General features: G+C 43.1%; 1 pseudogene; it reads left to right on the top strand.

Moving 5' to 3' along the window:
- LOC142461007 (small nuclear ribonucleoprotein Sm D2 pseudogene) overlaps positions 1 to 6,501 on the top strand; it is a 50,262-nt pseudogene extending 43,761 nt beyond the window's left edge.
- The last annotated feature ends 10,793 nt before the right edge of the window (positions 6,502 to 17,294 follow it).

Below are 17,294 nucleotides of genomic sequence, written 5' to 3'. Positions count from 1 at the left end.
ACCTTCAAGCCTTTAAGACCCCAGACACTATCTCTTTCGATAGCCGGGCACCATCAGCTTTCTTCGCCACATTTGCTTATGCACCCGTTTGTCCTCATTGATCGTATCATGGAGGTGTGCAGTCAATGATATGATTTTTTGTTCTGTGATGCCTGATAACTGATCCCTTCAGGACCACGTGATCACACAAGCTGGTGTGTTCTTCCATGTGGGCTTTGTTGCTTCTGAGCTAGATGGCCGCTTGTTTATCTTCAAGCCTTTAAGACCCCAGACACTATCTCTTTTAATAGCTGGGCACCATCAGCTTTCTTCACCACATTTACTTGTTCACCTGCTTTGGCTTCAGCGGTTGTGTCGGGAGAGTAAGCATTGTAGAGTGCCAATTTAATAGAAGAAAGTATTCATGCATTGAGGGAGTGCTTGAGTAGAGGCTCAAGGTCCTTCAGCCACCTTAATACTAAATCTATAAATATAGACAAATAGATCTATTTCCCTCTCCTCATATATATATATGCATGTACATGTCGCTGTCTAGACCTCTATAAATGCCCTTTGCCTCCTAGCTCTTTCCTCCCTCTCCCTTGACTTTCCTCCTGCCCCACTACCATGCTCCGTCCCCACCTGGGTTACAGCTATACCTCTTCTTTATGTTACCTTACCCTTGATCATTCCCTACCAGGCCTGCCACTCCCCCCTCACCACCAATTTGGGTCCCATGTTGTTCCCTTGTCCCTGGGTTTGTTAACACCACTTCCTTACCCACCCCACCTCCCCCTATCCCAAGTCCCCCCGGAACTGTCGGCCCCATTGTTTTTCCTCCAGATAGTTCATCCAGCCTGTCTTGTTTAGACAGACCTGTAGAGATAATAACATGCACAAAAACAAGACAGAAGAAAACAAACCAACAGTATACAACCAGACAACAAAACATCAACAACAAACCACTGACAAAGAACAAAACACATCAAGAAAGAAAAGCTTGTAGTTAGTTCAAGGATCTTTTGTTGGCCCTTAGGAGTGTTTTCCAGTCCAGTCTGTTGGGGCACCACACCCTGGCCCCAAAGTCCACTTTCAGCATTCCCTGGGGCCCTTGCCACTCCATTCCCTTGCTATTCCGCTGCACTCCCCCAGTGCTTTGCCTCGGTGTGGTGGGGTCAGATCAGGTGCAATTTCCACACTGTCTCAGGTGCTGTCCCCTGTATCACCATTGGTCACTGAGGGGCATCATGTCTCATAGTGGGGCCAGCCATGTTGTCCTCTCTGTGGACTGGCTGCTCTAATCAAGAACATCATCCTCACGGCCTGGTGGGCCAGGCTGTGCTCCACTATCTCTTCCTCCCCCTTCATCTGCTCCCGTGTGCGCTGATCAGATATGTCCCTCTCCGGGAGCTGCAGAATCAATGTCGTCCTTTGGAACAAATTCTTCTCGGGGGAGGGGCAGGCACAGGATAAAATTCTTAAGTCATTTTTAAGTCACTGTATAACATCAGAGAATTAACCTAGAACACGTGGGAAGGCCTTGGTGTAGAAAGGAAATCCGATGAAGTGTAATGAATTCTTGAGCTAAAATTAGTGAGATTATTAACATTTGAAAATTATGAACTCAGCAGGAGCCCTAAAACATTTTCATTTTTAAGAGCATTCTATCAGAAACACACTCTGAAAACATGTGCAGAACTCAAGAAAGACACAATGAATAGAATCAAGTTTAATGAAGGCATTGAAGCCCAAAGGAGATCTTCTCATTTTTTTTCTTTTTAAAAATAAGTATTAGGTTCAAAATTTACTATTTTAAAACAAAAGTCTTGAGGAACTGTACGTTTCTGTGCTGATCTTAAATTGTCTTTGTGATGCTCTGTTTATGGATGTGTGACTGTTCACAATGGAACAACACGTTAATTCAAAGACTTGAGCTTTCAACTCTAACAAATGGTTTTATTAGTTTTTGTGGGATGTTTTGTTTGCTTTTTAGGTTGGTTGGTTGGTTGATATTTGTCAGCATTAAGAACCCCACTGTTTCAAGGAACCAGTCAGTGTTCATGTGGTAACTCTCAGCCTTTTTGGAAGAGAAGTCAAAATCAGTATGTGCACTACTAAGAGTCATGCGATGCCTACAGAACTGGTGCTGAAAAATGACCCACGGAGCATACTTCTTTTCTAGAAACCTAATGCCTATAGAAAACTAAGGAAAAGATTCCATTTTTTCAATCTAGTCCTTTCTTTACAGTTAAAGTAATCTGACAGCAGCGCCATTTCCACATATCAGGAATTAATTTCTGTATCTGAATTTTCTGCATCAACAGCTTCCACTCTAACTTTTATGAAATATTATTCTAAGCATTCATAAAATTAGTTCTGATTTTACAGACAACTCTATCCAATGAGCATACATTGGCTGGCATTCTTGGTAACCAATCTAAGATTACCAATGAAGCTGATAATTATTCTGATGGTTATGCTATCGCATGACAAAGCGTGATGCATTTTAAACATATTTTCATGAGCTGGAATATAAGCGAAATCGATGTTCGTTCTGAGTTGACTTAATTTTATCACCAATATGGAAGAAGTACAATAGCATTTGCAAAGAAATTTGGTGAGAGTCGCTGGAGTTCAGTAGTAGAAGTGCAACCCAACCCACTACCAAGGACTCAATGCCCATGCGACCAGCTAGGGTGTCCAAGGCTATATGTGCTTATAGGACAAACAGTCCCACTTTCTTCTATGGAGCAACTGGCGAGTTTGAAACTCCGATCTTTCGGTGAACAGCACAATGTCTAACCCACAGCACTAGGTGGCTCCTTAGTTTCAGGGCAGTGGTACTTAATGGAAGTGCTCTGTATGTCCCAGGACACCTTTTAAAATGCTGAGATTCAAAACACCTTTTGTTCATGTGACATAGGTGTATCAATATCTACAGCCATTGGAAATAAGAACTGATAAAATTTTAAATAATGATCCATGCATTTAAAATAACAATGAGTTAATGCTTAGCAATATGTTTTAGTTTAAAAAATAGGGCTACATTTTCTAAAATAAAAGATATTCAATAAGACTTATATCATCTTAAATCTGGCTTACTAGAAAACAGGTGAATTCTCATGTCTGTTCCTCTATGAAGTCTATTGCCGTCTGTGTTTGGTTAATGTATATGAAGAAAGCAAGGCCTTACCCAGATAGTATTTGGAAAAGGGTGGAATATTTTAATGGCCATTTTTAATTATTATAGCTGTTTCTGATACTGAAGTTATTATCTTAAAGGTTAGAAACAGTGGAGAATCTAAAACATATCAATGAACATTTTGCCATCACTCGTATTTAAATTCATTAGTCTAACTTACCCTAATCATTTACCCATCTAGGATTTTGTAACATCATCAATTAACCATTTGGAAAATATTGGTTCTCTGAGTTATACAGCTGACACATTTTGTTATAAACTATCTAGAAATTTCTTTAATTAACATCACCGTCAATCAGAAAAGTCTTTCAGTGTGAGGAAGCTGTGATGCTCAGTGTCAGATGGGTGTTTCCAGAAGTTCTCATTCTCACTGGTAAAATCCAGTCTTATCAAATACTGCTTTCCTTGAAGTGACGGGCAACATTTTCCTCTCTCAAGAAAATGTCTGCCAAATGCCCACGTGTCAATGCAGGTCATTTGTCTCTCAGGTGTTCTTCCAAGTAAAGATGCTGTCCCCAGAAATAAATATGTCTAGCTTAGCTCACAACTCAAAGATTCTCGCAAGTGCTTTTCTTGAGATAACCATTGTCCCTCGGTATGTATACTTCCCATGTCATCAGAGTATTAAAAAGGACCAAGGATTAATCAAAAGAATCACTTTGAATGTACCATCAAGGCCATTCTTAAGTGAAACAGACATTTACCATTTGAGCAGTCAGGGCTGGGAACATGTAACAATAAAGAGTCTGAGTGTTGCGAGACAAGGTTTAATGCCACTGTCTTGATTTGAGCCTAGGCACTGGCAATTTGCCCACCATTATTTCAACACCATCAATGCAAACATCCACACAGGTTGAAAAGAGCAAATAACATCCTGTTATCATTTTGAAAAATCATTTTGATGTTGGGACCCCTTTTATAAATTTAGAGTCTTCTGGCTGCCTGGGTATCATTTGAAGAACTGCTGAGATAGATAATGGGTAAGGGATATTATCAATAAAAATAACTACATAAATACGTGAATGAGTGAATGAATGAATGCAGTCACTTTACAGAAAGCCTCAGAAATAAAATAACTCAAGAGTGCGCTTTAATGATAGTGGAAAGATAGCTTTAGCTACTGAAACAGCTAGACTGTGTTTAAAGAGAAGAGCATATACTTTGAGATCTTTGCCTAGACAGAGCCAGTATATGAAGGTATCAAGGGCTGAACCGGTAACAGTCGGAGATACAGTATCTACCACACTGCAAGTCTCAGCAGAGTAAGAGCTTAGCGGCCCAGTGAGCACTGCCCTGCTTCAACTTTGGGAGCAGGGATGAGATTGCACAACTGCGTTCAATCCTGCTGGCCTCGCTGGGGATATGGCAGTACTTTGCAATTGATTAAAGAGATTTTTTTATTAAAGAGATTTATCTTTGTGTTTCTAAAGAAAAATACTGAGAAACTGAAGTGTATCATATCAAGAAAAAAAGTAGGTTAGTGAAATGCTGACAAACTAAGACAACGTTCTTATAGGAAAAATTAGTAAACTGTTAGCATGCAGGCAATCCACATTTGAGACCATAAATCCATTTTAAAAAGCAAACAAAGGCAATAAAAACTAACAATGGCTGGAGCTGCAGTTAATCTTTAGAATTCCGTTTATGCCTTGGCAGTTGACTCTGTATTTGGTGAACACAGGTTTCTGAAAGGTTTTTGGCTTCAATTCAGGCAAGAGCAAAACAAGGCTGGAAATGTACAGTATTGTGAGACTCTCAGATTCATGCCAAAGACTGCGACTCTCCACTCATTTGTTTTAAAGGGTGTGCATCTGATTATAAGTATCTTTCATCTGCTTTTTAAATCTTTTAACTGAATAGGATAGGTCTAAAAATGGAAAGGAAATGCAGTACTAATGTGTATTGATATTTAAAGAATGTTGATTTTCCATAGCTGGTTTACCCGGGGACTACATTACACATTATTTGCAAGGTGTTTTTAAGTCCTATTTAGACCAGTTGTTGATCACTTTATTACTGTTTAATAAGCCATTAAGGAAACCACATAACTGCTGCAATATAATTATTTATTAAACCTTTTACAGTGAAATGAGTACTTAGGAAGAGCGAACTGTCTCGGTTTTATCTGAACCAGTAATTATAATGTATTTACCATGTGTTTTTTTATGTCACTGAGGCATGGTAAATTGTATGTATGGTGATTTCACATTTTATCCATAAGAGTGGTTATTTTATAAATGTGCTAAATTTAATTAGAATATATATAGCCAAGAAAACCCAACAACCAACACAGAGCCCCACCCACTTGGCCCTTTGTTTCTTTGCCTTGGTTCCAGTCCCTTTACTCCAGAATAGATTCAGAGCTTTGCACACGAGTCAGCATTGGGTGGCAGGTTCAAGACAAACAAAGACTTGTTCCAGGAAGTTGCTGGTGAGAAAAACCTACCCACCTGCTGCCTTAAGAGCCAAGAGTCCAGGTGAATCGGTATCGCTGTGGTGCTTGCGTGTGTGCCAACGTGTACGGGTGCAACTGCTGCCTGAGAGCTCTTGCCACTTCCAGGGTTCTCCATGGGCACCCTGAAGCGGCCATTTCTAGGGCTCTCCATATGAGTAGATTGGTCTAGCTAAGCAATCACGTGTGCATTTCAGGATGGGGGTGGTGGAAATGGAGCCCCCCAGGCGGTGCAAACAGGGAGAGCACTTGACTCCAATCCCAAAGGTGGGAAGTTGGAACTCACCCAGAGGCCCTGGGAAGCAAGGCCTGGTGCTCTACTGCTGAGAAGTCTCGTCTGTGACACGCCTCTGCTCTGCACAGATGGGATTGCCATGAGCCAGAGTCAGGCCGACAGCAGCGGGTGGGGTTTGATTGTGGTGCTGTGAATGAACAGTCTAACTGAGGAAAGGGAGAAAGAAAAAATGACAGCGATAGGCAGAAGCAAGATGGAGAAGACGGGCCTGATCCGAGAGCGCAGCTAGCGCCATGAGCCTCCCCAACAAGGCCCTGAGCAAGATACCCCAGAGGAGCTGCGGCAGCCAGAGGAGGAGTTTAGCACGGCCCTCCCCGTGCTCCCGCAGTCCTTCAGCAGCAGCACCGCAGTGCTTATCAACGGTGGCAACAACAAGAAGCTTCTGGGCCGTGTGAAGACCTTCCACAGGCACTGCAATATGGTGCTGGAGAACACGAGGAAGATGTGGACCGAGGGCCCCAAGCGCGACAAGGGCAAGAAGTCCACAAGACCCGCTACATCTCCAAGATGCTCCTGCGAGGCGACTCCGTCCATCGTCTGGGTGCTGCGAACCCGCTCATCGCTGGCAAGTAGGGCCACACCGCCATGCTGGGAAGCCCTGCCCTGCATTTATTTAGAACAATAAATGCTCAGTGGGATTGCTAAAATAAATTTTTTAATAAATAAAAAATTAGAGGAACCTCCAAAAGTCCATGCAAAGACTAACGTTTTCCAATAGTTTTATTGGCACATAATTTACATGCCCTATAATTCAATAGTTCAATCACATCAAAGAGAATTGTACAATTGTACCATTACCATATCGATGTTAGCGCATTCCACCCCTCCCTGCCCCATGGTTAAATCGCCTTAACATGACTTATACAATCACAACCTGTCCTAGAGCTCCCTTCCCCCATCCTGCCTTCATTATTTACCCCCGAAATCCCCTTTCCCTTCCTCTCACTCCCCACCCCTGTAGCCTCTATATTCCCCTTGTATCAGTTATTACCACTATGCATCCACTCCTGTGCTTCACAAACTGGGAAACCCAACAGGAACAATAAATAACAAAATCTAAGTAAGGTGGTAAGGATAAAATGATAGTAAAATAAAGACAAAATGTAAATAATGGGTAAGAAGGGAAAGACTCCCATCAACTTCCAAAAAGCCAGGGAAGAAATGTCTGTCATGGGACAAGTAAGAGACACCTGCGCCCAGAACCAATGCAGGTCGGGTCTAAGGGAGGGCCACTGGCCAAGTATCGAGTGCGACCCTGCACAATCCAGATTACAATGGACAGAGAGCAATTTTAGTATATCTAGAGATAGAAGGATCCAAGGCATTGTTAAAAACGACTATATAAACACAGGTGATGACCCCTCATACATGTTACATAGTTAGGAGAGTACAGAGAAACCTAAGTGTGGATCTCAGCTCGGCTGTTCCCTACCTCTGTGCTCTTGGACAAGTTATTTCATCTCTGGTCTCCTTCACGGGATTATTGTGAGGATGAAATAAAGGAATCCATGGTGAGAACTCAGCATTATGCCTCGTAGTCAATAGCATTCATGATTGTCACTGTCTTTGGAAAATCTTAATTTTTCATTTATAGCTACTGTACTACAAACATCTGGTTAAGGGGAAGGATGTGGGGTTGAGCTGGCATCTCTGGTCAGCCCACTAACTACTAGTCCCTTGCTGTCATCTCTGTGTGGCTTGGTCACAAATGCCATAGGGCACAAACCTGAAGGTGGTGAATTCATTGTATGTGGTTTCAAAATGCCTTACTCGTGATGTCAGGCCGGAGCAGAGGACGAGGACTAGGACCTAGCGCATCATTGCCCAAGGAATATCATGTTTGGTCCTCTTTAACAAAATGCATTAACAGGCACAAGTATTCGTCCATACATGATTTCCCCAACTGTCTCATACATTTCTCTTTTTCCCCCAAGGTGTTTCTTCAAATCAAAATCCAGAACCTCTTTAGATTGTGTATTTCTTGTTGTACTCTTAAGTCTTTTGTGGTTTACCACAATCCTTCCTACCTGTTTACTCTTTCACCAGTGACTTGTTGGTGAAAATCATCTCTCTTGAAAAAAAATTCCCTTATTTTAGATTTTGCTGACTTGTAGTGGATATATTTTTCTGGCCCTGAATTTTCTGTAATTAGTCATTTTTTTCAAGTGATGCTGTCAAGTAGGGCTTTCTGCAGTGATGGAAGTGTTCAGTATCAGCAATATCAAATATGGTAAATGCTTTTAGGAGCATCAGCGTGAAGCTGATTCCTATGGGATAAAGGTTAAGGATGTCCCAAATTTTCCGAAATGCTGTACCACTCCATCACCTCTAACACCAACTATACTACTCCACACAGTACTCACCCTCCACCCTTGAGTTCAGTATGCTGGAACATCTCACAAAACACACAGTTGTGTAGGCTGGCGAGTCCCAGATCCATGGAGCAGGTATTATCCTGAAGGCTTCTTCTGACATATGTGGTTGTAAGAGCTGATGAACTTAAATCAGCAGGTCAGGTACAAGGTTGCTGACTCACAAGGTGGCATATCAGGTCAGATGATAGGCTGCTGGTTCAAGTTCTAAAAAGTGGGGAAGTAGGAGGGTTCGAATGACGATGAGCTGGCTGCAGATTCCAGAGAAAGAGAGAGAACTTTGCCAGAGCATTCGTATAGAGACCATATTCTTTTAAAACAAACAAAGCCTGCCGTTATTTAAGCAAGGTCATTCAAGGGCATAAAGGGTGATGGGGATAAAGGTGGTGATCTGAGTCATACCCCCCCTAGTAAGGTAGTGACTTAAGCGCTATCTCATCCTAACCCTGTCTCAGGAACATAACAGACTCCCAATGGGACCAAAACAGGCAAAGAGATCACAAAATGAGGGTGACTACCTGATTATAGAACTGCCAAATTGCATAATTAAATAACCACAAAAGCACTGAAAATCATAGCTCATTCAAGGTAAAACATAACTTTGGCCATCACAGTTTCCATATACACCTTATTTGCATTGTAGCCAACTGTCCAATCCCCTTGGTGGCTCACAAGTATGCATAGTGCCACCCAGTCAGTGCATGGACATCACAAAGAAGCAAGGTCTCAAAACTCTCAAACTCACTGCTGACGAGTCATTCCCAACTCATAGAGAGAAGCCCGGGTGGTGTCGGGGCTGCACTGGGGCTGCAGTTCGAAACCACCAGCCATTCTGTGGCAAAGAGACAAGGCTTTTTCCGCCTGCAGAGACTTTAAGACTTGGAAACCCATAGGGGCGGTTAATCCTACCCCATCCTGCAGAGTCACTATGAGAAGACTCTGCATCAGTGGTGCGCAACCTTCCTAATGCCATGACCCTTTAATACACTTCCTCATGTTGTAGTGACCATCCCCCCAAGCATAAAATTATGATTTTTTGCTACTTCATCACTGTTATTTTGCTACTGTTATGGATCAGGAAACCCCTGTGAAAGGGTCGTTCAACACCCCCAAAGGGGTCGTGACCCACAAGTTGAGAACTGCTGCTCTAGGTAGAATGACCATATTAAGTAATTGAAAGATGTAGGAAATCAAGACTTGCTTCCCAAGTGCCTTTGGGTGGGTTCAAACTGCCAACTTTGGGGATTGTAGTCAAGTGTGTTAACTGTTTGCACCACTCAGAGATTCCATTTACAGCACCCAGATTATGAAATGCCTACTTGATTGTTTAGCTAGACCAATCTTCATAGATGCTCACTTCAAGGTACCCACTGGGAACCCTGGGAGTGCCAAGAGCTTTCACTTCACCCAGTAGATACCCTCATACGTACTCGCACACACACCAGCCCCACCTGAATACCGACTCACCTGTGCGCTGAGCTCTTAAGGCAGCAGGTTTGTAGATTTTTCTCCCCAGTACTACTAAGCACTTGAAATGAGCAACTAAACTTATAGGTTGTTATTAAGTTTTTAATGATTTAATATAACTATTTTAGAACAATGTAGTTCTAGATAACTGGTTAGGTTCATGTTTGATTTCTCATTTCTTTCTTTTGATCTGAAAAAAAAACATTTTGATGGAATATTTCCTTGAATAGAGCTAGGTCTGCCACAGATGTTATTTTTGTTGCTGCTGCTGTTGTTCGTACCACTCACTCCTCGGGAACCCATGTACAACAGAAGAGAACGCAGCCTGCTCCGGTGCCACTCTCACAGGTGCTCCTGTGCTTGAGCCCATGGTTGCAGCCACTGTGTTCATGCATCTTATTTAGGGTCTTCCTTGTTCGCGCTGCCCCTCTACTATGCAAGCATGACGTCCTTCTCCAGGAACTGGTCTCTCTTGACAATAAGTCCAACATATGTAAGATGAAGTCTCACCATCCTTGACTATAAGGAGCATTCTGGCTATGCTTCTTCCAAAACAGATTTGTTTGTTCTTTGGGCAGTGCATTGTTTTCTCAGGATTCGTCCCCAGCACCATAATTCAAAAGCATCAATTCTTTGGTCTTCCTTATTCAATGTCCAACTTTCACATGCAGATGAGGTGACCACCAGTTAGGCCACTCATGAGGCTACTGATGATGTCACTAAGAGTTAACTTCATAGAGCACAACAATTTGAGAGGCACAGTAGTTCATCCTTTGTGTGGATTATATCAGTTAAGACCCACAGCACCGCTGTCAGGAATGTATAATTATCTCTAGACAGATGAGAGGTGAGTAGTCCCATCAGGCCACACAGACAGCAAGGTGGCATTAGAACCCAGGTCACCTGACTCAAAATTCCACATGACGTCAGAATGCCTGGTGTGAATATGGCCCCAAAATAAAGCCATTCCCTTCTTGTCATATCCTTATTATGAATCAGTTTCCTCATGGACCTTAAATTCTAGAAGGTACAGAGTTCTTAAAATACCTCTTCGATCTTTCTCAGTGCATTCACCCATTTTTCCCTGCCTGCTGCTGGCCAAATTCTGAAAGATGTTAATATTGATTCCATTGTTATCAGCTATCAGTTCTGAATAAAAGAAAAGCAACTCCTCAAGGTTTTGTGTTGTTGTTGTTTTTAATCGGCAAAAAAAATGGATTGGTTTTATTTTATAGTCATTTTACGCAGTATAAAATGACTGGATGTAGAATAACACAGGGGAAAAATTAGCTAGTGCTGGGAGCCATGGCTGATAGAATGTTGGCACCGGTCCACTGCTGTTGGGTAACGTGCTGTTTGGCAATCTTAGCCGAACAATGTGCAGAGCACTGGCAAACAGGCAGGAAGTTGGGGGGAGGGGTGTCATGTGAGAGCTCACAAGCTTCTCTTTGGTGACTTGGCATTTGGTGCAAAATGGCTCGACATCCTCTTTCATCTCTCACTTGTGTCTGTTCAGAAAGGCAAAATAGGCCACGGTTTCCATGGGATACAAATGCAGTGGTGATGTCGAACGCTGCAAAGAGAATGGGCTTTGAAGTCCCTCCGGGTTCAAATTTCAGTTCTATCATGGTCTCCCTGTGTGGCCTTAAGCAAGCTGGTCCTCACTTCTGTGCCTCTGGTTTCTCATCTGTGAAGAGGCAAGAAGGCCCAACTTCGTAATGTTTGTAAAGACAGGCATTCCCCTATGGATGCTATCTGGAGATGATGGAGAGCGATTTGAGTAATTCAGGGGAGAAAGAATGTTGCCGATGCAGACACAAAGGTCCTGTCCTTAAGTAACTAGCTCAACTGCCTTCATCAAAGAAAAGTCCCCACCCTCATAGGACAACAGGGATCCATGGCTCAGCAGTGACACTAAATCAGAGTCATTTTCACCTGTACCATGGGAAGGTGAGGTCAGTAGAGTTGATGTTGGACCGAACAACCAGCAGTCACCTTTCTGTGGTAGAAGGAGCAGGCCAAGGTGGTCAACAGAGAAGACATCTCTGGACTGGGACAGGAATTGGACCTGTAAAAGCAGAATGTGTAGAAGAAATCTCAATTCCCTAGTCCTCTTACCTCCTGCCTACCTGTCAGTCACAGTCCTCACCAACCCTGCTGCTCCAGATATGAACTCTGAAACCCACCAGCTCAGCCCTCCCCAATTCTTTTTTTTTTTTAACATTTCATTAGGACCTCTTACAGATATTATTCCAATCCATAGTTCCATTAGGTCAAGCATAACTGTATAATTACTATCATCATCCTTTCCAATACATTTTCTTTCTTCTTGAAATCTTTGATATCAACTCCTCTCTATACCACTACTACCCTCACGGACACTTATTATATTATACATTATTATTATTGCTGTTTTGCCATATCTTACACCATCCAATGTATCCATTCGCCTACAATTCTGTTGTTCATTCCCCTCAAGTGGGGCTATACATTCATCATTGCTATCAGTTTCCCCTTCTGTCATCCCTCCCCTTTCCTGTCTCCTCAGGAAATCATTACTCCCATTACTATTTGTGAGGGATTTAGATATCTTGAATTTTGTGCATCGAAAGAGCTTGATTGTACAAGTGTACATACACAGGTCTAGCAAGATTAATGAGGCAAAACTAAGACCATAATAGTGGGGGAGGAAATCTTAAAGACCAAGAGGATAGTTATGTGTTTCACCAGTACTGTACTGCACCCTGACTGTATCATGCCTTCCATGTGGTCCTTCTGTGAGGGACTGTCCAGGTAGGCTGCCCAGTTCTTCACAACCCTGCGCATGGCTGGATTGGTAAATCCGACCTTCTCAATTGGACTTTCTGCTACAGGGCTGGAATTTGTGTTACCTGAGTGGATCCTGGAGTCACCGGGTAGTTCAGAGAATTCACACTTGACTACTAACCAAAAGGTTAGGGGGTCAAGTCCACCCCGCGGTACCTCAGAAGAAAAGTCTGGCAGTCTAAATCTGAAAAATCTGCATTAATAACCCTATAGACCACAGTTATTTATACTCTGGCACCGTGGGATCATCCTGAGCTGGAATCTACTAGATGACAACTGGAAGGGGGATGGGGCAGAAGATGGTTCCCACGGAGACCAGCCAGCCTGCAGCCTAAATCCTGGGGCCTTCCCAAAACCTGGTTTGTATTCCAGCAACCCTGCTGGGACTGGACCGCTGCCTGAGCCTTAATATGATCAGCCAGAACCCTGAAACCCTGCCTAGCCTTTGTTAGCCCCTCTAACCAGGTGCTGGACCTTGTCCCAAGCCCCCAGCTGCGAGCAAGTCCTCAGCCAAAGGAACAGACCACCTACAAACACAGCCTGCCACCCGTCTGCCTTCGCTCGCAAACTCCAAGAAAGCTGGCATGGCCTGGTCAGATGTTGAGCCTTTGAGGTCTAAGCCTGAGAGAATGGTCCACCCCCTAGCCGATGTCTTCCGACTTATCTCTTCTCCCTCTCCCACCATCTGCTTCACCGTATCCAATATGCGAACTTTTCTTCTCTCCTTCATCTTTTCCCTCCCTTTCATTTTTCCTTTCTTTTCTTGCGTCATGTCTGCATGGACTTCTTTTGAAACATGTTTGGCTTTAAAGAAAATTGTACACTCTGGGCGAGCGGTTCAGACAATGTCTGAGGGTCAGGCATAAATAAACCATGTCTTATTTTTTTTCTTCCACGTCCCATCAAGCAGATGCCTAACACAATCTTATTATTCTTATTATGATGTTTGCTTACCTAATCAGGCAAAGACCTAGCATTTCCTGGCAGCACTGGCAAGGCTGAGTAGCCAGCAAAACTTTGGTTCTGAGAGGCAGCTGGTCCCTGCTCATTGTTCCCCTCACACAAGAGACAGGCTGTGGAATGCACCACCCTGGGAGAGTGTTCTGAACTGGAGACAGCCCAGCCTCTCAGCCATCTGATCATGTGACTCCCTATTCACCACTCTCCACCCCCCCCTCCCGCCTGCACCCCTCATGTGTGTTGTCCCTTCGCTGGCGAAGAACTAGCAAATCAGCTCTCCTGTTCAACTCTCAACACTCTGACTGTAAACATCAAGAGCTAACAGAAATTCTAACACTTTTATGTCCAGGCAGCTTTGGAAAGAGTGAGCAGCACCCTATTTGTGGGAAAGGTTTTGTTTCTTGGCCTGTGGCATGTGCTACTTGACTGCCACGCAAATTTGGAAGACCCAGGAGAGTGGACAGGGCCTTCTTGGCAAATAGTAATAGATAGATAGATAGATAGATAGATAGATAGATAGATAGATAGATAGATACATACATACATACATACATACATACATACATATATATATATATATATATACACCCACAGTTGAGTCTGGAAAGATATCTATCTATTACATATTTTTACTGTTCTTTCCCTAGTAGAATGCTCCTGGACCCAGGACTCAGGACCCAGATTGAAGCTCAGAGCTTTTCAGGAAGGATCACGTCAGTGCTTTTATTTCTTCACCTGAGAAGAGTATTTGACCTAAATTAACGTTGCTTCTAATCTTGGGTGTGGTGGGGGACATGGCCACCATGCACGGCGACATCGCCATCTTAGAAGACTCTCTGTGGACATCCAAATGTTCTCCTTTAGAACGTTCTCCTAAAACCTTTTTTAAAAAGTTCTCCTGACAGAAACAGCAGCTGTTCTGTTCAGATGGGCAGGGCTTAGAGCACATGTTCAAGGACTCAACAGCAGCTATCAACAACAACAACAACCTGTAAGCAAGCTATCTGCATGTAGGCATGCTAATCCTATTAGAAAGAAACCCTGGTGGCACAGTGGATTAAGCATTTGGACTGCTGGCAAGAGGTTATTGGTAGCAGTCTGCTTCTATAAAGATTTATAGCCTTGGGAAATCATATGGGGCACATCTGTGGTCAGAATGGACTCAAGGGCGGTAGACTTAATTTCATTAGAAATCTATGAGGGGGCTTCAAATCATTTGTTGAAAATCCCATCGTCGTGTGTTAGGCAAGCTTCTCTAGAGAAACAAAACAAGGGCATTTATGATTTTAGAGATAGATAGATACATAGATAGATAGATAGATAGATAGATAGATAGATAGATAGATAGATAGATAGATAGATAGATAGATGTAGCAAGAAGGAATATAACAGCTAATTAGTCCACACAGCAGTATGGAGAGTTTAGTTCAACTCACTTTCGTGGAATAGTTAATATACTGAAGGTACTTCAACTCAAGTGGACTGTTGGTCCAAGGTCATGGAAGCAGACAGATGTATGTATGGATTGTGAAAAGGGTTGTACAAGCCCCCAATAAAATGATTTTTTAAAAATAGGAAGCAGAGAGTGGTATCTGCCCTCAGGCAAGACACGTAGCAGATGTCCGCTGGCAGCAGAAGGCAGGGTGGGGCAGCAACAGTCAGTAGTTAGGGAGCTTATAGAAGCAGGAGTCTCAAGCTCTAGAGATGCACAGTCAAGGCAACATGAGTCACGGGTTGACTCGACCCACAGGTAGTGCAGCCAGACAAAGGTCTAGCTCAAGCAGCAGCACACTGCTCAGACCACCAGGGAGAAAGAGAAATGGGAGGCTGGTTCAGAAAGCATTTATCTCAGTCACTCTCCAATTAAGGTGGAGCCTCGTTAAACTCTGCCCACATGTTCCTAAGGAGGCCTAGTTGGTACAATAAATCTAACTAGCACATCTTTTAACTCCATTTTTCCACAAACTTTTTTAATCCTCCTCGTATTTATCTTGGTCATTGCACATCGACATCACCTGAGAGAAGAGGTTCTATAACACCTGCTTCGTACAAGAAGCATTTGAATCTCAGGTAGTATGTTAGGTTATAGGAACACATAAAGGAGCCTTGGTGGCATAGTGAGTCACAAATTAAGCTGCTAACCACAAGGTCAGCATTTCAAACCCACCAGCCGTTCTGGGGAGAAAGATGAAGCTATCTGCTCCCGTAAAAATAAAATCTCAGGAACCTAAAAGAGCAGTTCTACTCCCTCCATCAGAGTTACTCTGAGTTAGAATCAACTCAATGGCAGTGAGTCTGGTGCTGGCTTTGCCTTTGCCTTTGGTGGAACGCCTATGCTTAACAAACTAGTGTATTTTCTCTAGTTAGGTGCTCACCGCCTCGTAGAGTGTATGTGTTCCTAAAGCTGCCATAATGGAGTTTCACAAACTGTGTGAGTTATAACCGCCTCGCAGTTTGGGAGGCTAGCAGTCTAAATTCAGGATTGCGCTCTCTCTGTCTGCTCTTAGGCAAGATCCTTCCTTGCCTTTTCCAGCCTCGTATAGCCCCCGGGGTTCATTGGTATTCCTTGACTTGTGAATGTGTCTTCACATGGCCATTTTTCTGTTCCCTGTGTCTTTTCTTAGACACAACTAACATGGGATTAGGACTCGTCTTCCTCTCCTACTCTGGTAGGAACTCATATTAGTCGAACTGATAACATCTTTAAAGATGCTAACACAAAGTCAGCTTACTGGGTATCAGGGATTCAGACTCCAACACACATTTATCATGGGTACAATTCAAACCTTAGCAGAGGAGTAACAAGCAGCTCACCACCACACAGGTAAATAGCTCTACCTTTGTAGCATGAACATGTCTCTTCCTTATAGGTCATATGAATTTCTAGCATTCTTGTAAATGTCCATCTTAATTAAATAAGGAGGAGGTTACAGTGGTTATGTCAGAGAACCCCAAAGATGTATAAAGATTTCAACAGAAGGAAAATTTATTTTTCGATCAGTTAATTGTCCTGAAGGAGTGTCCTAGGTTGATGGGTGGCTCTCCACATAGGGATCCTACAGCCCAGGACCCCTCCCCACGGTGAGGTGAGCCATCAGGTCTTGCCTTCAGTGCAAGGCGGTATGAAAAACAAATATCTGCTTCTGAAAGCCTTAGCTTAAAAGTGACAACTATCCCCTCCCCTCACGTTATTTTGGGGAAAACTAGTATTGGTTTCACCTAGATTCAAGCTGGGCTGGGACGTTTGGTTCCTGGCTGGCAGGATGTTCCCAGAAGCAAGACCAAAACCGCTGATCCTCGCCTCCTGGTCCTCCCCCACTGAACCGCTCCTACACATACATACACACACATTTACAGGAATTTCTTTGATCTTAACGTGCTTCCGGGTCCCTGCCTTGCTAGGATGAATCTAACATCTGCTAAGGGCTAACTCTAAGTAACATCTTGGGTTTAATCTGAACCTTTCCTGCTTCATTAAGATGCAAAATATCTTAGACCTACACCTGCCAATCCTCACACACCCACTTCTACTTCTCAACGTGTTTCAACAACTGGTAAAGAATCCCAGTTACCCTGAAAATTCAGATGAATTGCTGTGACATGCGTACTGTGAAAAGAAGATTCATTTAAGATTCTTTGCAGAAACTGAATAATAATGATTTCTATCGTTGTGGGTTGAAATAGAACTAAGAACATGATTATTAATGAAAAACAAGCTCAAATGAAAATATCAATGATATA

The sequence above is a fragment of the Tenrec ecaudatus genome, chromosome 11 (genome assembly GCF_050624435.1).
Source record: "Tenrec ecaudatus isolate mTenEca1 chromosome 11, mTenEca1.hap1, whole genome shotgun sequence".
NCBI classification, from domain to species: domain Eukaryota; kingdom Metazoa; phylum Chordata; class Mammalia; order Afrosoricida; family Tenrecidae; genus Tenrec; species Tenrec ecaudatus.
This window is presented reverse-complemented; position numbering and strand designations above follow the sequence as displayed.